This window comes from Macrobrachium nipponense, chromosome 12, assembly GCF_015104395.2.
Source record: "Macrobrachium nipponense isolate FS-2020 chromosome 12, ASM1510439v2, whole genome shotgun sequence".
Classification (NCBI taxonomy): Eukaryota; Metazoa; Arthropoda; class Malacostraca; order Decapoda; family Palaemonidae; genus Macrobrachium; species Macrobrachium nipponense.
Window position 1 is genome coordinate 56393606 of NC_087205.1, and position 25000 is coordinate 56418605.

A 25000-nucleotide genomic window follows, 5' to 3' on the forward strand; every position below is an offset into this window, starting at 1 on the left:
CCATATTTATTTAAGCACGAAAAGTAGTTTGTCTAAAAATATTCTTACAAGCGTGTAAAATATTTTTCTCGCCACTGCTCGCAAAGCCACGGTTGCATGCTTAAACAATAAATTATTCCTAAGGTTTGCTTCACAATATAAGCACACAGACTTTCTTATTATCCAACACTTTTCAGTTTATCTGTCTTCGTTACTTGTTACTCAGATTGTATCCGTATCTGATGGGAATAGAAACTATTCTTCTCTTACAAGAAGTGAAAGAGTACATGAAGATGTCCTCCATGGAATTTATCTTCTTGATCAACTTGGTATACCAATCTCAGTTTTAAAGTAACGAAACTTTGTTACTGGTTGCCGTCCCTGCTTATCTCAAATGTCAAACGGAGCTGCAGCCTTCGCCGAGTGATAACCAAAACGTTAACAGGACCCACTCGGAGGTCCTGACATTGGGTTCTGCCATACCCGCTGCACCGATACCCTTACGCAGAGAAAGATTCTTGTTCGATTTTATAAAGTAAACTCCATCAAATTTGATGTATCATAAATTTATTACTTTTTAGTAATTCTTCCTTAGTAACATCTGTTATAAGTAAAAAAAAAAATGTGTACACTTTATTGTCCTTGGTTCTGTTCTTTCCTTTCCGAGTTACAGAACTTTCGTTCTGCACAAGATTGATTAAATAAATTCTTGTCTTTTGAGTCATCCCGTATCAATGCACGCCAGACTGGAAGAGCATTTGAAGTAAATGTAGAGCTTAAAATTTATTCAGAATTAGTACCCTAAAGCACCCAACTAAAATGGTGAACGATCCATTAACTGATAATGAATGAAATTATTCTATCTGGCAACATTTCAAGTTCTTTTTTAATAAAATCATACTGTAATATCGACAAATGAACTAAGATGTTCTAAAAAATGCTAAATAAATAGATTTAATTGACACCAATATGTATTGCTATTTATTTATGAGATGGTGCCAACAACTAAATAGTAAATTCTCCTTGAACTGAAAATTTGCTTACAAATTTGCTTACTGGATAAAACAAGAGCGTTCGTAGCCCACAAACGTCCACAAAGGGCCAGTAATCTAATACTAACCCCAAATAAAAAGTTCCTTCTCTCCAAAAGTTACAATTTTATTTCTATTCCTATATTTTATCACTTGTTGCCAATAATGAAGTCATTAGTTTTTCAATTTCACTTACCAAATTCTACGATGGTGATGCACAAGGTTTCGATTTCCCAAGCCTTGAATGTCTGACACAAAGCTGAGCAACCCGTCACAGTTAGGAGTCCACATTTTGGTATATTTTTTGTAAAAATGCAAACACATCTTTTTGCGTATCTTTACTAACATGCAGACAAGCGAACAGATGAATGTCAAATTAAACAAACATTCAAACAAACCAAACGAAAAACATAACCTAGTAGACGAAGGAAATTAATTTCACTTATGAAAGCTACAGAATCATTTTTATTTTTTTACTACAAACATTCTCGTGTATATTTCTGCTCTTAAAAGTCTTTCCCTTTCTTAAAACTCGAGAACGTTCCTAAAAGGAAAGCGGATAATGCGACAGCGCTGGGGAAGAGTTCAGCGGGAGAGTTCAATAAACGTTTTAGAAATGCTGGAATACCGTTTAGGGAACTTTCCTTCGGTCAACAAAAGTCGTCCTAATTTTTCGTCCGCCGGTTCCGAACTTGTTTGCTCTAAGCTTCTTTCTTTCCTCTCGTTTAATATGATTTTAAAAGGGATTTTATACGTCTCGATTTTCACCATAGTCTTTAGTATTTCAAGATTAAGTTGTAGTAATAATTTCACTACTTGCGTCACAAACGTCAATGCAGAATAGGAACAGAGAGAGAGAGAGAGAGAGAGAGAGAGAGAGAGAGAGAATATGCATATTTGAATGAAGGCTCAAACTTGACAGCTGTTGCAGCGTTTGCAGTAAAGACCTCTGCCACACTGAGAGAACGTAGATACACCGTGTCGCTTTCCAGTTGGTCACGACTGGTAACATGACCAAACAGCTGGTTGAAGTTCAATGATACACTGGGGAGGCTTCCCGGAGATACAACCAAATCTTCGTATTCAGTTCACCCCATTATGAGGTCAAGTGCTATACCAGTGGCTATTCGGCACTGAGAACATAATGATGACAAGGGTGTGGAGGAAGATGAAGAGCTGAAAGAGGGACGATCTAGGTGAAGATGATATCTTATTGTTCTGGACGACAGAATAGTAGTAATCAAGTACTTTTCTTGTACTTCATTCTGCTAGAAAACTTAATTACCAATTACCTTTTATTCTAACTTATTGTCAACAGTAATCTAATATAGCCAGCTAATCGCTGTTATTTCCTCTTCTATTCACGTTTGCTCTCTCTCTCTCTCTCTCTCTCTCTCTCTCTCTCTCTCTCTCTCTCTCTCTCTCTCTCTCTCTCTCTCTCTCTGCTATGTCAGAGTTAGGCTTTTATTTTTCTAACAGTTCTGATGACAAAACTGGCTAGAAAAGCCATTTTGTTTTCAGTGTAACACTTTCCATGTACAGAGAAATTGTATCTTCTTCCTTTGTCCCTCTCCTCTTCTTTTTGCTCTCATTTGAGTAAATTTCAAGTATTGATTAAACTGCACCTAAATATTATTTAAAAAACATACAAAAGCGCTCGAGGGCGCAAAACTCCGGAAAGACTGAGACCACACCAATCTACCAGGCAAAACATAAGTCAGGTCACCCTAAAAGTTACTTTCTTTCCTCTCCCAAAACCTAATTAATTATCGCTGGTCAACAAGCCCACCTTTTTGTCAAATACTTTATTAAAATCCCGCGCCCCTCCCCCCACGATAAAAAAAATGTTTTGCGTAATCTGGCAGATAGACAGACAGGCAAAACTCTCAACCAAACCAAGACCATGAACTCCTTTGTAGGGTAAAAATTGATGTTTTCACTCTGTACATTTGTAAATATTCGACCTTAAGCCTCCTATAGATTAGGATAATTTAGATTCACTGCATTACATGCAGACAGGGGTTAGAAACGAATATTGATTATATTACCCAGAAATTAGAAACGAATATTGATTATATTACCCAGAAATTAGAAACGAATATTGATTATATTACCCAAAAATTAGAAACGAATATTGATTATATTACCCAGAAATTAGAAACGAATATTGATTATATTACCCAGAAATGTCTAAATATTTCATTAAGCTAGTATATTCTAGAACTGCTGCCATAAGTATACGTAAACATGTTCTCAACAATACTAGGTTTCATGTGCTGTTACTCTTAAATTTCTAAATACTTATACATCTCTGTAATGTTCTAGACTTTAGTAAATTGTGCAAATAAAGGTTAAGAAAAAGGCGATTCAGGATAAGGGTATTTCTAAACTTCGAAATACGTCTGTATTTCTATTGTATTAAAAAAACCTACATTGAATAAAAAACAAAGATCAGTCATAAACAAGGCGTTAATCTGACATGTTATTACTTTAAAAATGACACATCCTCAATTTTACGTTTCAGAAAACGTATACCAAAGTATTAGGGCATATTTCTGTGGTTAAAACTCCAGACGAGCGACGGTAAAGGAAAAGAAATTTCAAAAGAAGGAGAAGAATTAGGAGTATCCAATATTGCTGCCAAACCCCCAAGCAATTCCCTCATCCATTAACAGGCAGGATGCCACTGTCAAGTAATGTCGCTTGCCCGCTCAGCCTCTTACGTTTCTACGACGCTGACGCACAGGACAAGAAAATGCAAGCAACAATTCCATCACGCACCATGAAATACTCTTAGTTCATGATCAGAGTGCGCATATAATTAATATAAAAGCGGTGGAAACGCATTATATATGTATGAACGTATGTACATATATATATATTATATATATATATATATATAAACATATACATACTACACACACACACACACACATATACATATTATATATATATATAATTATTATAATAAGTATTATATTATATATAGATAAAAAAAAAAATTATTATATAATATATATATATATATAGAGATGTAGAGAGAGAGAGAGAGAGAGAGGAGGAGCACACTTACTGTCTGTTACTAGGCTGCATCTACATTTCCGTGATGTTAAAATTATTTTAACTACCTGTATGTCTACCTACTATACTGTGCCTCGTTCAAGCATGTACAAAGCAACTTTCTTTTACTGTGTTACATATCAGACCTTTCATAGAGAAAATAGTCCTTCAAGATCTTTGTAATAATTCCTCAAACGGTATCGACACTTACCTACATCTTTTATTTTCCAATATAGTTCTTATACATTACTTACATTCGGTAACGGACCACGAAATATATATAGTTTAGATAATGAAGAATTATATGTCACTAATGTTTTTGCAGAATAGGCTACCAAGAGATTGTTGCAAAGAGAGAGAGAGAGAGAGAGAGAGAGAGAGAGAGAGAGAGAGAGAGAGAATTGGGGGCGTTCTTTTGGGAGGCGATGAATTGGGATTAAATTGCTCGTTTTGAATCTATTAGTACAACGACCGTTTCTCAATGCTTGCCACAATCAATGATTGACAACTAAGCCCTAAGTCCTACCTATTTTTTTTTATTTCTCCTTTAGATGCCATTTTCTAAGTTATCAAAATACTTCTTTGACGGTGCAAACAGCGAAATTCCAAAACCAAGCTACAAATATGATCATGTTTATAAAAAATGTCTATCTGAAATTATGAAAGGACTGAAACCGTAATCTTATGATTGAAAAGACAAACAAGCAAACAGACAAGGAAAGCTCCCACTTACAAACGTCTGTGAATAGTCTTTTGAATACTCAGCCCGATAAAACCGTCTTCGCAGCCTTTCGCTTAGCACATTTAGAGCTACACTTTACATAATAAGCGTATTTGTATGTCAAGCTCATTCAAAAACTGTCCATCTCTCTCTTTCTCTCCCTCTCCCCCTTCTCTCTCTCTGTCTCTCTCTTGCATTACATTATCCATTAGACCACTTTCCAGGTGTCGGTAAGAGCTTATATATTTCAAATTATGTCTAGATTATGAACAAGTAAACTAATTTGTTTTGAAGAATTTATGTTTAATATGCGATTCGAATAAAGTACACATAAATTGTTTAATGCAAATATGTGCAATAAATTGACATCGAGAAAAGTGTCATATTCCAACAAGATCACAAACATTTTCTAAAACAGTAGCTAGACTAATTCTAATTTTGGAGAGGTCTCATATTTCCAACCAGTTTGTAAAATGGTAAGTTCTCTCTACATTGTCATTTATAAATAAATATGTATGCATGAAAACCATCAGTTATCTTCTCTGCTGAATCCGGTTTCCAATGAAACCCAATAGAAAGCCCTTAACACGCAGAGGCCGGAACTCGAGGTGGGGTGTAAAATGGTAGTATATAGATTCTGATATAGATTCTGACCACTTCGCTTAAGTCCTTACGAAATCTCTCCTGCGTACGAGGCATGCTCTGTTATGTGTAGCCTTACGCCTCAGATATAAACTGCGGGTTAACATACTTCATCTAACAACAAAGAAGATAAAATGTAGAGGTTATACAACCACCCTTGTATTGATTCTTACTCAACAAGCAGACGAGTAAGATCATTTTGACAAGAATGAAAGGGAAATACGTAATACAACTCATGCATCCTGAGGACATCTTCGGAAAGTTTCTGTTTCAACTACTAAAGATTCTAACAACGCACAAAGTGTTTTTACGCGTCATTAGCCGGTCAGCAGAAGGACTACCATAAATATAGCCACATGTATTGTCTATGAAACTGTTTTCTTGAGGCTGACTCAAACTTTTAAAAAGTCCTCCTGAATAACATGGAATGTCCATAATATTAATACTCGTATATCAGGCCTAATTTCAACTGTAATACCACTTGTAACCTTTTTCTGATGTTCTGCCCTCAAAAATTACAGTTCATACATATATAAGACTCGAGAATCAATTTCCATTCCTTTCACAGAAGGTTCGTTACGTTACGTTTTACGGACACGGTTATGATTATCTTTAAAGAGGTGCAAATAAAAAAAATAATCGTAATCCACAAATTATCATGTAAATATTCTTTGTTCCCACAACGTACAAAAAAAACGACAAGTGCCTTAATGTAAAATATCTTTGTTAGGACACAGGCATAAAACTATGTTGCAGGAAGCCCACTAAAATTTGGAAAAAATTAAGTTTTTATTTAAGCTTTCGCAGAGTATATTCTCTCCCTCTTTCAAAAAGAGAAATCTCTCTTTCTGAAAGAGGGAGAGAATGTACTGTCCGAAAGCTTAAATAAAAACTCAATTTTTTCCAAATTTTAGTGGGCTTCCTGCAACATAATATTCTAGTGCACGGATACAGTGTTTAACTTTGCTATAGGCATAAAACAAATATCTATATACTTTCTAATGGGCGTGGCATATCCACAATCCCTGTAAGATAAATCTCATTAAGATTAGTTGGATGATGAGGTAGCCATAGGAGGAGGATATTCATAACCTTTGCTTTCGAAATAATTAATCGCGGCCCTTACTAATTCTCCTGAAAAAGAAAAGAAAAAAAAACTGCTCTAAACACTTCAGAAATATATTGATAACGTTTACATTCTCTGAAATACTGAATTAGTTTCAATTACAGGAACTCTATAAAGAATAAATAAACTCAAAAGAGAAATCTATGGAGATTCCTAAAAGTTGCAACTTTATTATAACGCACAATAATGTCTCACTTAGCGTAATCATTAATCAGTGACGTTCTTTATCAAATATTTTCAATAACATTGCAAGTGATATAGAAAAGGTATCCTTTTCTAATTCTCATAACTTTGTTTTTATTACTGGCGAAAAGTTCTTTGTTCAAGGGGGAAAATGTTGGAATGGTGCGATAGGCTTCTTAAAAAAAAGGAAAGGAGAAAAAAAAACTCTATGGCTGACAATATGAACCATTTTCTTTTTCCTTGACTTTTTTATTCTTAAGGGATACTTGAGCAAAGCGAAAAAACTGAGGCCGTTGCCTAGAAGAAAGTATTAATCAAGGATTTCTCGTTGGTGTCCACTTTTAGTTTCTCCTTTAAACGCCTTACAATATATCTTAATATCATAACTGAAATTGTTTGTTTAGCTTATTACGTGAATCGCTTATTTCTCTCAAAGACGTATATCCATACACTGTGAAGCAACATCATGTTTTTCATGCCCTTTGAGACTTCTTTATATCGATGATTTCACACACACGCACACATATACATCCATGCATCTATGCATACATCCATACATTATATATATATATATATATATATATATATATATATATATATATATATATATGTATGTATGTATGTATGTATATATATATATATACATATATATATGTATATATATATATATATATATATAGATATAAATAATATAATATATATATATATATATATATATTATATATATATATGTATATGTTTTGTTTATAATCACGCAGATACGTGATATATGCCTAAAACTGTACTAAACGATAAATGAAATAAGGAGCACAAATCCTGATGATATTCGTCTTTATGTCTAAGGCAATTTCAGAGGAGTGATACATAGTAGTAGTGGAACCGTACCCTCATTAGCGCCCGAGGTCAGGTACTCTATTTACAAATCCCTGAATTTACTATGCATGTGGCCTTCTACCTTTTCCCCGTCCATGCTAACTACCTGTCTTAAAAATCTATACATTCTACATATTTATACTGACATTAATGGGTAGAACCTATACATGCCCTAACTGATATTCATAATCTATGGCGTATCATTCTTTCAAGCATAGTAGTAGAAGAAATTATCTTTTTGCCCCTGCTCAACTGATTGTATGAATGTTCTAATTGGCCTGTTAGAAAATTCCGCTGTTCACCTGTGTGTAACTTATGCTTATTTTATGCTGCCCAACCATCTTTCCTAGTGGTTTTCCAGTTTGACTAATATAGATTATCACTAGACTTACATGGGATTTGATATATACATCCTTTAGAATTGGCTGGCAAGTTCTATTTAAATACTTGTTTATTAGAATCATTATTCTTAAATGATGAAATTAAATACAAAACTCTTAAGCAGAGGAGGAATATCTTCCTATTACTATTACATTGTAGTAGAAGCAAGTTCCTTGTGTTGTAAGGTTCTTATTTGTAGTCATCAAAAAAAAAAAAAAAACTGGTTGGCCGCTCTGAATGCGTTGCCTAACACAGAATTAGGACATTATAATCTGCTGGAGGAAGTATGGAAGAAGAAGTAAAACATCGGGTACAGGCAGGCTGGAACAACTGGAGAGCGGCCTCGGACTCTGGAGTTCTTTGGTACAAAAGAGTGCCGCTTAGGTTAAAAGGAAAATTTCACAAGATGGTGGTAAGAACAGCAATGCTGTATGGTACGGAAACAGCAAGCATGAGAAAAACAGAGCAGAAGAAGATGGATGTGGCAGAAATGAGAATGCTTATGTGGATGTCTGGGTGACAGAGGAGGAATATCTTCCTATTACTATTACATTGTAGTAGAAGCAAGTTCCTTGTGTTGTAAGGTTCTTATTTGTAGTCATCACTTGTTGGCCGCTCTGAATGCGTTGCCTAACACAGAATCAGGACATTATAATCTGCTGATGGTATTAGTAATTATATCTAATTTCACCATCAAATTATTCAGGTATATATATACGTAATGCTCGTTCAAACATCGATGACGTGAAAACTGATTCGTTAAATTTATTACCCTGATCAAAATAGAGATGTTCATAGGCAATCCATAATGTTAGACTTCCACCATTTTCCATTTCCATTGTAAATTTCACTGATGGTACAAATCAATATTACTTACTGGAACCAATTTATTTCTTCGTTACCATACCTGAACCATATTACATTTCGTGACATGATTTGGTCCAATATGTTCCTTTCGAAAAATTCAATCAAATTACTTAAAACTGGAGAGTAAAATTTCCTGTTTCATTCAATGTGATACATATGAAGATAAAACCAGTCAGGATTTATACATGCAAGTTTCATTTTCACTGTGGTAAGGTTATCTATCTATCTATCTATCTATCTATCTATCTATCTATCTATCTATCTATCTTATCTATATATCTATCTATCTATCTATCTATATATATATATATATATATATATATATATATATATATAATTACAACACTCACGATATATATATATATATATATATATATATATATATATATATATATATATATATATATTACTAGGTAAAATGAGCTAAGTTAAAGAAAAATATTACTTTTCTTTTAAGCTTATCTTTCATATGCAAATATTTGACTCGCAGAACCACAGGGTGATCACCCTTTTAGGATTTCACCCGAATTTGACATAAAAGAGGACTATTCATTGACAAAAATAAAAAACATTCAGCAGAACTGGGAAATATTGCCCTATTTATAAACAAAATCTATGGGCAAGAACACCATCACTTGATAACTTAGGCTTTCAGCCTTAATTAGCCTGTAATATCAAAACGAGTGAAGACTAAGAATTACTAAGCCAAGAAAAAAATCATGCAATGTTTGAGCTCGATTTTAGATCGAAATTTACCTAATGGCCGAAAATACTATGAATGCAAAATGCCGTTTATTGCTCTTCTTGTAAAGAAGAATCTTTTGATCAGCCGGGATCTACTACGGTAATAACTAGATTTTATCATTCATATTAGACCTAAAGGTTGCTTAGAGCATACCATAGTTAGTGAGTCGAGAGTGTTGCATAGCACGGGGGCTCAGACTTACGTAACAAAACTTCGGCCATGAAACGAAATTGGTGTCTGGAAACTTCGACATAAGAAGGGCCACTAAGAAGAAATGAGTTCCACCTGTGAGGTAGGTGTGCGACTTCCAGTCGCAATACCTTCCACTGAAAGAAAAACTTTGATTTGGGAAAATCTTTCATGTTCAGTGAGATGAACAGTTCGTTAAAGGTAGATAGACACAGACAAAGACAATTGATTAAACTATAAACTGCACATCTGCGCAGTATTACCACGTAGCGCTACGATCTTTTTTAGTTTTCTAAAAAGAAAACGATTGTGACGGCTTTGCCTTTCCTCCTACACTTTTTCTGTCCGTCCTCAGATCTCAAGAGCTACTGAGGCTAGAGGGATGCAAATTATTATATTGATCATCCACCCTTTAATCATCAAAGATAACAAATTGCAGCCCTTTAGCCTCTGTAGATTTTATTTTATTCAAGGTTAAAATTACCCATAATGGTGTCTGGCAACGATAAAGGCCATGCCACCAACGGGCCTTGGTTAAAGTTTCATGGACCACAGCTCATACAGCATTATACCGAAAGATAGATCTATTTTTGCGCCGAAGAAACTGCGGCGCATTTTTTACTTGTTAACAATTGTATATAAATATACATGTCATTCACCGCATATCAAATATGTTCTTATGTGATAGGATATAATAACTGACTGCCGAAGCATTTGCTTCTTTTATTATCCCAGGAGACAGTTCTTTTTTAAAGAAAAAAAGTAATAATCCTAATCTCTCATAATCGAGGTTTCACCCCTACCATCGAAAGGGCATTGTACGGGATTCAATAGTTCTTTAAAAGATCTTTTGAAAAGGGAAAACGGCACAATAACATCGTTATTTGGAAGCAAGGCTCACATGAAAATACCTTCAACCAGGATATCCTTTCATACTGAAAGGGCACGGAGGCGTAAAAGTGTAGTCATTCATCTCCTTCTATTTCTTTATACTTCATGTGTAAGTTTTCTCATTCATTCCGTGTGTATGCGCTGATCCACCAATTGTTATTTTCTTAAATACGGTGAGAAATACTAGTCTTGCTTATAATTAAAACGTAAACAGCCCAAGAATAATGCAGATTGTAAACATTCCATCATTTCTCGCTTACATGAACTCGGCTATTTGGCAAAGAAAAGGAAACACGACGCCGATGGCCCACTTTGTTACTTACTGAAATCTAAATTTACGGTCACTTCAATTCTGGGAGACTTTAGAACAGCGAGCGAAGATAATAGCGCCGTTACAGTCTGACCAACATGAGCGTTTTAACGACGAACAATTTTATGGGAACGGTGTTTTCATTCGTTGTGATGCTTACATCTCAACAAATAAACACTGCACATATTCTGGAGCCACTTCTTTTAGCGAGATATGTTGTATACTGCAAACAACACATGTAAACACTAATTTATATAAACTATATAGTAGATAGATAGGTAGATTTACATGAAAAGAAATCAAGAAAAATTAAACACACAGATGATGTAAAAATTACCTTTATATTTAGGAGATAGTTGTTTTCCTTTACAGACAAGCATCAGATTAAAATATACAAAAAGTCCATATATACTTAATGTTATATATATATATATATATATATATATATATATATATATATATATATATATATATATATATATATATATATATATATAACATTAAGTATATATGGACTTTTTGTGTCTCATAAACGGTTATTGTGCTGGGCAGGTATGTCTGTTTCAGCGATCCTACAGGAGCATCGAATACTGAGCTGACAAATTACAGGTGTGCGCTAAGCTCAGCTTTTGGTTTGTACCTACTAACCATTTCAGCCCCGTTGTCGAAACGTTTTTCGAGAATATCTTTAAAGTTATCAGTCGAGTAGTTATGACATTCTAACACAATGTTTACCACACCCCGCCGTAATTTATAATGTTCTAGGAGGTAGTAAAATTTATATATACTTTAGGAGTTTCCTCTTATGATTTAAAGTTAGTCAGTAAAAACCCACACACCTGAGCAAAGGCTCAGACAAGTCGAACTTAAGCCTTCCCTTCATCCATTCCCTCCTTCCCACACCAACAAGCTCCCCCCATCCCCCTCGCACACCCATCCTTCTATCACCTCTCCCCCATAATAATTTTCTCTCTCTCTCTCTCTCTCTCTCTCTCTCTCTCTCTCTCTCTCTCTCTCTCTTTATATATATATATATATATATATATATATATATATATATATATATATATATATATATATATATATATCCCTGTGTGCAATTTAGAGATAGTGAGAGAAAATCTTACACATGGTTATTCTATAGTAATTTTGTTTAAAGTTTAAGAATAGAAATACTGGAAGTAGTAATGAATCGATGGTTAATAGACGTGACTGTTTTGGCTCAGCAGCTGGCGGTTTCGAACACAGTATTTGAGCAATATACTGTAAATGTTCACTGGCACGGGATCCCCGAAAGTGGTTTGTCGCTGGTACTGAAGGCGCACTGCAATCGCGCTGCCCAGGGCCAATTTGTTTAGATGCACAAATGGGTGCAAACGTTTGATTTCGCTCCGACTTTTCAATATGTGGAACCACGGAGATTTGGGAAGGTGCTGTTCGGAGAACCATGAAGTTTGAGGAGGATTATTTATCCTCTGACAATATCCATGACAGTATGGAACCCATCATTGTCACTTTTGACTGTGATGGTGAGGATGAGCTATTCCTTGACAGCGATGATTAAAATGAAATCTATGAATTTTCTTGTGTATCATTATCCATTAATTCTATGACTAATATTAATTATTTTATCATTTTACTGACCCCATCTCATTGCAGAATAATTATGCCCATTGCCCAATCTATCTCATCACATTATACGAACAATCGAATGGCAGGTGCAGAAAAACGACCATACACATACTTTCAGTCTAAGATCATAAATATAATTTCCCTGACACTTTCTTAGGCAATACATTAGAATCAGGTTAAACATCATAGTAAAGCTCACTAGCAAAAACCACTTAAGTCATTGTTGGGTTATGCACATTTGAGCTATAATGTGGCAAAATCATACGATATACTAATGTACAATTCATGTATTTATATTTCCAGTGTGTTGTGTAATTCAGACGAGAGAGAGAGAGGGGGGGGGGGGGGGCTTGGGAGCTCTGGAGGGGGAGAGGTGATAGAAGGATGAGTGTGCGAGGGAGATGGGGGAGCCCATTGGAGGGGGAAGGAGGGAACGAATGAAGGGGAGGGGGTAAGTCGACTTTTTTTTTAACCTTTGCTCAGGTGTGTGGGTGCTCTCTGACTACAACTTAAAATCATAAGAGGAAACTCCTATAGTATATATAAATACGACTAACTCCTATATAATATTATAAATTACGGCGGAGTGTGGTAAACATTGTGTTAGAATGCCATAACTGGCCGACTAAGAGCCTTGAGGATATTCCCGAAAAACGATGTCACATCGGGTCTGAAACGGTTAGTAGATACCGAGAAGGTCTGTTCACGTGGGACCGGAAACAGATTCAGTTTTATTTCGCCGCCCACTCGGAGACGAGATGTCGCTTGAATGAGATCATGCCTGGTTTCAGCAAATGTGCGTCCAACGACCCTACGAGATCGATCCGGCGCACAGCGACAGTCTTATTGTGCGACCAGAAAACTCCCACTGTCGAACTCATTGAACTCTTGAGTTTGGTCATGTCAGTGTGACTCGGAAACGTGTGTACGTTGGTTTGGCACAGTACGTATTGTTGGAAAGAAAATGATGTCAAATCTCTTACTCCCACCTGAAGTTTGGTTAAGGCTCGTTTGAGCTGTGCAACCGGTCTTTTTGCAAATGGATTCTCCGGTTTCCTGAAAGTGAGGACCGAACTTTGAGAAATGAATTAATTTCCCTTGTACACTGTCTTTACAGGTCTTTGTGAAATTATGTCTCATTTTTCTATTTGCTTTTATGTTTGGCTGTGTCCATTTATTTTCTTTATATGATCATTTTAATACCAGTTTCCTTATGCCACTTCCATGAGCTTTTCTATCAGTTTACATGAGATGTTTTTTTTTCTAGTGACGCTATTTGTGAACCCATATCAATGAACACAATGCTCTGGGTTAACAAGCATCTTGTGAATAGTGAGGGTCATGTCGTTGAACTGACCTAAGACTATCATAACTTTGTGCTGACTGGTATAAATTAATATAACTTATTTAGTGGTAATGTGGTATTGGGGGATTTGTTCGGTTCTCCATTTATTGGGATTCATTTTCATTTTCTGTATTTTCGGAAGTCAGAGTATATGACTCATTCTTTTAACCAGTTTGTGCCCTATCAAATTTTCGAATAAAGTCTATTTTTGTAGCTAGAAATTTAATTCACTGGCCTTAGTTAATTACTACGAGTTATAATACAGACAGGGTGTGTCGTTTTCTTCCTCAGCCGAGCAGGCGTGCCAGCAGACTTCGGGGAATAAGTTTCCCTCGTCTAGACTGTAAATAAGCTTAGATAAGATTTACAGTTGAATACATCAATCATAAAAGATCCTTCAACAAAAACGTTCGGTCAGATACGGAAACCAAAATTCTCTTATTTTTTACACAAATAATTTGAATTACTGCGCCGACGGGGATCCATCCCGCATTGATCCTAAGAGTAGTTGACTAATGATAGAATCTGCATTAATAAAGCTAATAAATACTGAGTATCTTCCAACGCTCCTCGAATTCCGATTCCATCGGCAACCCACTTGTATGACAAGCATGGTAGACTAGAAGATAATCCTGGGTCAGCAATCACTTAACGTTAATTAACCCTAGGGCCTCTTACATGGAAGATTCTTCAACTTATATTATATATATATATATATATATATATATACTATATATATATATATATATATTGGAAGGTCCCTTAACTAATCAATAAAAAAATATTTTGTGTGTCAGTACATAAACCTTGATCAATGGCATATGTGGAAAGTGACTCGGATATACTATAAACTAAGTCTGCGGGAGTGGAATAACGAGTTTGTCAGGATTAGAAAACATGATTAACTTTTTGCTTTACAAGGGGAAGGAAGAGTCAAGACTCGATCTGTTTTTCAACCAGGTTGACCAATCTGGGGCTAGAAAATATCTTTAAATCAAATCATTGATGGAGCAGAATACCAGTGACCTCCAGATAACTTCATGTTTTCAGTTTCACTGATGATAACCTATAACAGAATCTGTAATACTGATTAACCTTTCTGTAATAATACAGATTCTTCTGTGTATGGTGACTTTTATAAACGAACGACCGGCAGTTCAATGTGCAGCTTCTTTCACCACCTTTTTATCTAACTTTTACTAGGAATAATTCGGAAGAGTAATCGTTTCTTACTTTAAATGTCAGAGCATCATTTGGCTTATATTGGTGATATATTCATATTCTGGACGATAGACTATAAAATTATAAAGTTTCTTTAATAGACTCAGTACACTAGTTCCAACTTAAAAATTCAAAACTGATTCGAAAAAGACTGTATATTGCCCTTTATGAACATTTTAAACATAAAATGATCTGCCTAAATACCTCTTGTATAAAGGAATTCAACTTTTGCTGTTCCTTTTATTAAGCTTTCAATTTATTTTTGCAAATACCTAGTTGGCTGCAATTTCTTTCTGAAAGTAATCAGATATATCAAAATCAAACTCATCACTCTAAGCAGCTATAAATATCGTTAAGAAAACTATCAACAAAGCTTCTGAAATATAACATTAAAGTTCCCCCAAATAAAAAAAAGGGGGGGACCAGACTTCGACAAAAAGAAAAACACTCCAATATGTTAAAAACTGGAAAATAACGGAACACCTCGAATTTGAAAAACCGTTTATTTTCTATTATCTCAAAACCATCGACAATTCGCTAAATATTTTATATTTACATCGAACATGAAACTGATTTCGGTGTCTAGAAAATTAGAAGCAATGATTGCAATAAAGTTTATGTCCGGGACTCTGCTAGGTCCATTTCACAAAGATTAGTGGCGCATAAACCATCAGTGAGACATGGCTGCGAGAATTCAGGGATTTTCATATGTATGGGGGACATTTGTCATAACATAAATTGGAGTGACGACAAGCAGTATTTCAAGAGTATCCGTTGGTGCAAAACGAAGATTCTGAAATCTGGTGCCATTAACCACACCGGAGAATACTAATCTATCAGGTGACCCGTGGAAATTCAACTACACAAACGCTTACATTCTGAAACGTGTTCCCAAGCGTTTCAACTGATTCGCACACCAAAGGTGGTCAACCCAGGTGCGAAATAATGAGGACAAAAACAAAACAACATCCTGACTTCAGCTGTCATATGCCATGAAAATTAATTTCCATCTCTAGTCCCGCCAAGATTATTATACCACACCTGTATATTGTATTTAGTTGCTAGAGTCACATACCTTCTTCCCGCATTTATCAATGAACAGGGTTGACGAAGTGTCATGTGGTATCATGTCATTCTGTGTTAATACTGTCCTGTAAGGCCTTTTAATCCGGCATAGCACTCTTAGATCATTGACAAAAAAATTATGCAAATTTTTGTTAGTCATGATCTAAAACTGTTAGTCAAAAAAAGTTAACACAGTGACATTATCCCACATGATACTTCGTCAACCCTGACCACTGGTAAATGCGGGAAGAAGGTATGTGACTCTAGCAATTAAATACAATATGCAGGTATATATATATATATATATATATATATATATATATATATATATATATATATATACACATATATATATAGAAAGATATGTATATTTGTATGAAGATATACATATATTTATAGTACACACACACACACACACACACACACACACACACACACACACACATATATATAATATATATATATATATATATATATATATATATATATATATATATATATTATATACATATTATATACATACAATAATCAATAAAAATTCTTTCCTGCCCATCCATTGTTTATCAAGTTTTTCGACTTTTCAATAAGAGATGCGTATAAAGAAGCCAGTTTTCCAGAAATGTCAAAATAACTTTCATGTGGACGATACAATTGAACGATCACATAATCTTACAAGAGCTACTTACTAGTAGCTACAAAGTCACATATTTCATTGGAAGGATCCTGATGAAAAGAAAGAAATGAAATAAAAAGCAAGAAATATTCCATGAATGGAATAGCCCACTTAGCGCTCTACGACTCGTGCTCAGATTCAAATTCATGCGACAGCAACGAGCACTTTTAAATCTCATTTCCTATTTTTCTCAGCCACCATTAAACCTTCCATTTGGCCGCTTAGGCGTGTTTCATTCGAAAGGGAGATTCAAGGACACTGATTCGCACTGAAATGCTTGTGAGTTATGCATCAATACATATATATAAATTTTTTTTAAATTACTTGCTCGTGTACAGTATGCAGCAAAAGTCGGGCGACTTATTTTTGTGCTGGACAAGTGTTGTTCTCAATTTGCCACTTACTATTAAATCTTATATTTTACTTTGTAAACACTACTACGAGATTCAGGGTCTCTGTAACACGGTTTTTTGGACTTTGCTCCTTATCAAAGCTTCGGATGTAGCTGAAAGTTGACATATGTATATTTTACAACCACACACAAATTTTGTCAGCATATCAATAACCTAAACCCGATAGTTTTAATTTTTATAGAGTAAAAACTATCTAGCCGACGCCATGGCCAATGATTACGAGCCAAGAGTCGAAAAGCATTCATTACGTAAGCAAGGTAAACACCGTTTTATGAAATGTTGGCCCGCCTATCCACCAGACAGATACTCATTCACCTTGTTCCATCGGCTCTGAAACCAATAGCAGCCAAGAACAGGATTTGGAATTGTTCCCATGGTTGCAAAACTGCATTTGTCTTACGACTTGCAACTTTGTACAGTCAAGAGAAAGCCCGTGGCCATACTTACTATAGCCTGAATAGGTCATTATTCAGTTTCTAGTTTAAATCCAATGTTTATGGTCTGATTTGTATTTAGTGTAACGTGATTATAATACTTGTAATGTCATTCAGGATTTTGAACATTTCCATCAACTATTCACTATGCCACCAAGAGAGAGAGAAAGAGAGAGATGGTATTTTTTTGTTTTGTTTCAGTAAATAGATAGATAGCCAATAAATAAAAATTGCTTGACATTGGATATAGCAGTTATCAAATCAAGCTTGTCTACTATGTTTTTGAAAATAACCAACTATTCCCTACATTTTCTCAATCTGATTGTGACCTATAAAGTAGACTGTAATTTCTTAGGACACTTATTTTGGGAGTTAGACTAATAATCGAAGTGTTTTTGTATTTATTAACATATTTTGTTGGTTTGTTCATTATGGCAATTATCAGTGGAGAGGTTTCAGAGTTCATAAAGGTGTACTGCTTTGCTTGTATTTAAATGCTGTCATAAGTTACGTAACGAGTGCTTTCGAAACCTTTTCTCTGAGTAAGCTGGCCCGTCTTCAAAAAAAAGTCACTTTTACATTATAAGTACCAAATTTATTCAACCTACGTAATCCAGAATACTGTCAAAATTTATGTGTAGATATAAAGTGTATTCTGAATAAGCGTTTTATTTATGAAATGCATAGATAAGAAGTTATTGCGAAAAAATCGTGTTACATTGGCACTGAATCTCATAGTAGTTAGTGGGGCCCGGTACTTGGGCGGTGCCACGGCCCCGGACGATGTGACTGTGCTCTAAAGTAACAGCCCTCTAGCACCAGTGTTTTTTTGCAGAGCTAACACTCGAACTTTTTATTTCATTTTCTTGTTATTTCCTATGTTGTTGTACCCGCCCTACTTGTCAGAACGTAAAAGTTCACAATTCAATGTTTACCGTAAACTACCAACCGAGCGGTTTTCCTGGATGTAATTTTCACCCGTATCTTACCATATTCAGCAACGAATTGAAAATGGCTCTGTCTTGTTAGTTAGGTAGTCACTGAGTACAGAAAGACCGTCTCTCCTTCACCCCTCTTTAACCCGTAATGCTAATAAATTGGTCCGTCAGCTGTTAAGCACTTAGGTGTGAAAAGTGCTTTAGACAACAGACAGACAGACCAAACTACTGTTTTTTTGTAGTAAGATGTGTATGAATGAGGAAACTTTGTCACTTGTTATGTAGAATCTTATTATTGAAATATATTGGATTGCAAAAACAATATTTCATACTACAATAATATTTCAGAATGAAAACTAAATATGTTACTGTAGCATCAATCCCTAAGCTCACAATGACTCCTGTGAGTTGGGGAACCATGTGTCAGTCTGGATACAGTGAAAATGAAAGAGGACATCGCGATGGAGTCAGACAGAAAAGTTAGGCAGAGCATAGTATAGTGATAAAAATTGATGCATCTGGGGTATGAATTCAAAGTTTTCCTTTTTTTTTCACCTTGTAGTTTTGTGTGTAAAGCAAATGTTAGTCAGGATCAAGATTTCGATACTTGCAACAATTATTACAAATCAGAGCTACATAGGTCTAGTCTCCCGAGGGTTTCTCCAGTTCGATATTCTAGTCATTTGGGAGTGAGCTACAGAACTGGCCAGAGGATAACCAATCCTGAACTTTCTAATATAAGAAATCAAGCAGCTCTCTGTAAAATTGAAATTAACAAAAGATATTTTTCGATAATTGATAATACCAAGCATAGCCAATATATAACGACACTTGAGTCTTTACATATCAAGCACCTCATTCCTTCCCTCAATTCTAGTCAATCCTCTACTCGGCTTTTCTTGGCGTAGTCGAGATCTGGGCAAACGACGGTCCTACAGCCATTCCTTTCTTGTCCTTCGCTTTATTAAGGTTAATATTCCTTTTTAATCCTGAATTTCTACAATTTTAATGTCACCTTGTAAATAATGTTAGTATTTTTAGCTTTTAACAATAATTTTTATGAATAACTTTAGTATTTTATGTTTTCCTTTTAAATATTTTGCATGTAAACTTTAATTATATTTTTTATAAATGTGAACTGATTTTACATTACAGACTGATGATGTGTCAGGATGACACGAAACGTATCTCATAATAAACTCCTTAACTGATATACTGAGTTTCGGTAACCCTCTGATGTCTACATGTTCGCACCTTTTGATATATATATATATATGTGTGTGTGTGTGTGTGTGTGTGTGTGTGTGTGTGTGTGTGTGTGTGTGTGAGTTTTCCTCGTTATAAAAGTAATTTTAGCGCCGTCATGAGTGTAATCTAACCATTATTTACAATTTGCGACAGTAGGTCTTAAATCTGTCCATCTATCGGAAATATATATATATATATATAGATATATATATATATATATAATATATATATATATATATATATATTAATAATTACAACAACACCCTCAAACTTCTAGAGTATAAAGAAAACCATATTCTTACATTTGGATCTTAGGCTTTTTTGTGATAAGCATATCCAAACAAAGAGTTAAGAATTCAAGATGTTTTAGAGGGCATTGCGGTTATTACAATTAGGTATGTAAGTGTTTCTACATGCACGCACGTGTACACACACACACAGACACACACACACACACACACACACATATATATATATATATATATATATATATATATATATATATATATCTATATACATATATACACATATACACATATATATATATATGTATATATATATATATATATATATATATATATATATATATATATATATATATATATATATATATATTTTCCGATATGTGGACAGATTTAAGACCTAATAATGGTTAGATTACACTCATGTCGGCGCTAAAAATTACTTTTATAACGAGGAAAAATCACATAAAGGGAAAAAATTCTGAGAACTTCCAGTCAGGAGTTTAAAAAAGGTCAAAGTTTTGAAAGTTTACTCCATTAAGGGTTGATGAAAAATGACGTGGAGCCTTTCTTCATTGTCTTTTCTTTCGAATAATTCTCTGTTTCTCTTTCTTTATCCCGAACGCACAAATGGGGAACGACCAAAAAGGCGGAGAGAAAATAGATGCCATAGGAGAAGAGATTCGAGAAATAGTAATGATTCTGTATTCCTGAAAATGGAAGTAGGAAAATCACAGCACAATGGGAGAAGATAATCAGTTCACATTCGGCGAAATCTTCGGAAGTTTGTTTGCATGATGAGTCTTCATCAATATTATACATTGCCATGGCCTGAAAGGTTTATTCTTTTTTTCATTAATCATCCCTCTGGCTTGAAACTGTGTTCAAACAAGTTTTCGATGCAAAAAATACGTAACTTTTTCGGTAAGAAACTACGCAGACTTTGAATGCTAGATTTCATGTTTATTTGCCAGTACCTAAAAAAAAGTATTTTTAACTGTGATATATTTCCACCTCACATACACATACATATATATAATATATATATATATATATATATATAATATATATATATATATATATATATATATATATGTGTGTGTGTGTGTGTGTGTGTGTGTGTGTTTGTGTATAACACAAAAAAGACATACGTACATACGTATATGAGAGAGAGAGAGAGAGAGAGAGAGAGAGAGAGAACTGAACAGATATAGAACAAAACAATAATTCACATCATAATTAAAATTCTAATATAAAGAAGTATGTGTGTCTAAACGATAATGTGCAAGAGTGATCCTCTAGTGAGTATGTCGTGACATCAAAAGAATCGATAGCACTTCATAGAAAGCCATTCGACGGACCATTTATCGCTAATATGTAGGTCTCATAACAAGTTGTGGAAATCATAGAGGACAATCAGGAGGATTTAAAGTATCCGGATGTTTATTTTAGAAAAATTGTTCCCATATACGTATGTATACAAGAGAGTTACCATGGATACATTAGATAAAATCTCTTGGAATATTTTTGGTCTCAAGAGAAACATTCCTCTCCTGAGCGTGTTCAGCAGAAACTTCAAAGGCATCATCGCATTGCAAGAAATGCTCCTGTGCCACATGACTTTGTCATCTGCGATTCAGTACATGACTTCAGAGCTTTCTCGACATCATCGATCCAAGTTACAGGTCAATTCGTAGCCGGTCGTCCGAAAGGGGGCCTTTCTTTCCTGTGGCACAAATCGTTAGACAATATGGTAAATGTGATGACCTACAGGAGTGATAGCTTGCTGGGACTTCAAGTGACAGTAGGGGACTCTAAGATCCTTATAATTAATGTTGATATGCTTTGGTAAAGTAACAATAATTTTGATCAATACTGCATGATCCTAGGTGAGTTACACATTATTATTCACGATTATCCTACTGATCATATTTGTATAATCGAGGACCTTAATTCTCACCCACAATACAATTTTATAACGAACTTACTCGCTTCTGTTAAAATCATGCTCTGCAAATCATCGATGTAACGCTCCTCCTCCTCCTCCTATTCTTATGTACAAAATAGAACGGACACAATTACAACCTCCTGGCTGGACCACTGCATCACACCTGGCTGGAATGTTTTACTGCGGAGGCAAAATGGTAGCCCGAGGGAAGGACACTGCATTGCTAATGTGACAGGTGAGAGCCGATGCAATGTTAGAAATTTAGAATCCGGTGATTATCCTCGTCCTTGGAAATACATTCAATCTTTAAATCCCAAAACTAAATAGCTATCACAAAGCGTAGGAGAAGCCGCCGATAACGAGGCTATCGTAAGTAATATTCTGAAGACTCCAGAAGGAATGTAGATAACCTCCTTAATGTTAACATTCAATTCCAATTCTTAGATCGTATTACGCCAAGTAACATCAACGATGCCATAAACAACCTACGTAAGAATAAATCACCCGGCTGCGATGGTCTCCCTGCATTAGCTTTAAATTCTGCCACCCAATAATTTATATTTTGCTAGGTGTCATATTCAGTGCGTGCATAATTCACCAGTTTCTTCCAGACTCCCTCCTCTTAGTTCACTTAATACCATTGATCAAAAACAAGCTAAAGGATGCAGCTGACCCTGGCAACCAATTCGGATTAAAGCTAACCACTCAACCGTCACCTGCATCTACATACTGAAAGAATTGCTGAACTATTGCCTATCATTAGCCTCTCCTGTTTTCCTGTTTTGCAGATGGCAGAAAAGCATTAAATACAGTAAACTACCTGAAGCTCTTCCTGAAGCCGCAAAAGAGAAGCACAACTCTATATTTAATTGGCATTTTATATTATTGGTTCTCCATACAGCAATTCTGTGTCAAATGGAGTTGTGTATTGTCGTACACCTTCGGCTCCCTAAACGGGCTTCGGCAAGGGGGCTTTCTCTCTCCATACTTGTACACAGGTGCCCTGATTGTCAAACTGAACTCACTCCCAATCTGATGCACTGTCAATGAAACAACTATAAACAACCTCTGTTACGACGACGGTATAGTTCTGATTTCCCCATCAGTGAAAGGTCTCCAACGACGCATCGACACTTGCCGCCAATATGCAGTGGAATTTGATATCCTATACAATGAAACCAAGACCAAGCGCATTTTGCTGCTCCCGAGATCGCTTAAGCATATTGCAGAACCATAAATTTTCCTCGGATATCATTGTCTGGAATTCGTGCACGAACTTCTGCATTTGGGTCACATTATCACGTACAACAGTATCTATGGGTGTTCCTTTTGGACGAACTCTACCAGAGAGACCATGAGACGTAGCACTGTTGTTCCACAATGACATTCTAAGACGCCTCACAAACACTCCTCGTTACCGCTCTGCCTCACAGATGTTCACAGAAAACCGCCTGGACAATTTAAAAATCGAATAATGTCTAGTCTGATCACCCGAGTGAGAAACAGCAGCAATTCGCGCATACAAAGCATCCTAAGCAGTGAGGCAAGATCTAAATTATGGGAAAGATGGGAAAATGAGGCGTCTGTTCCCTAAATGACCTAATCTCCGTTTTTGCAAAGTATCATCTACAGAATCTGTCATTACTATTATATTTCTACGATTATTGTTATCACTGGTATTTTCCCGTTTTCTTTATTACTGTGATTATCAGTATAGATTTTTGCTACATTCTATTTTCGTATTTAGCTTTCTGGTCCTCACTACTGTAAACACCTAACGTCCCTACCTGGAATTCAATTATATACAATCTGTTCGCTAATTGTTATAATCCTTAACGCTTTTTTTAACTATTCTCGATATTATTAATGTTATTACCATCATATAATGGCTATCTTTTATACTACTTCAGCAACTGTGTGGATATTGCCGATTAATTAATTTTCTATCAAGTCTCATGTATTTAGATTGTGTATGTTGTTGTCTATACTTTGTATATTACAAGTATATGACCTTAAGCTGAAATAAAAATTATTATTATTATTATCATTATTATTATTATTATTATTATTATTACATGTGTTTTCTATGTATTAACTTATCTTTGATCTTTACCATTTAATGAATATATTGGATTCCTTAGACCAATGAAATCAAATGCCATGCATAACTACCCAAGATGAACGACTTTGCTGGAGTGATTTGGACTGTGTCCCATTTCTTATAATTCGCGCATTACTTTCTCTAGTTACTGTGCTGAAATCTAAACGGTAACATTTCATGTATGTCAGTGTGCCGTCAACCCTATAACTTCCTTAATCTTCCTAGATTTCATCTTTGTCCTACCTTCATTAAATAAAGAGAATTTCATTATTTGATTCCTAAATAAGGAGTATTGAAAAATAAAACATCTAAGACAATTTAAGTAAAAACTCTTAAAAAAAGAATATTCAGCTTTCTTATGAGATTTTTTTCTTCCACACCTTTACTGTGACGAGCTATGAATTTGCTTAAGGGAAGACGACAGGTAGTTTCTGTTCAGTGATGCCCAAACAAGAAGCTCAGATGTTTTCCAATAAATATTATATAATGCAAAATTGACGGCTGTCATAGAAAAATAAATGTTGAGTATCATGACTTATGCTAGCCCTCATCTACTTCAACAGTTACAAACTCCTTGATGTTATATTATACAAATTCTTCAGTCAAGAAAAAATCCAGCTGACTACCCAACAAATTTGTTGGGTAGTCAGCTGGATTTTTTCTTGACTGAAGGTAAATTTCTTGATACAAATTTGTATAGTATAACATCAAGGAGTTTGTAACTGTTGAAGTAGATGAGGGC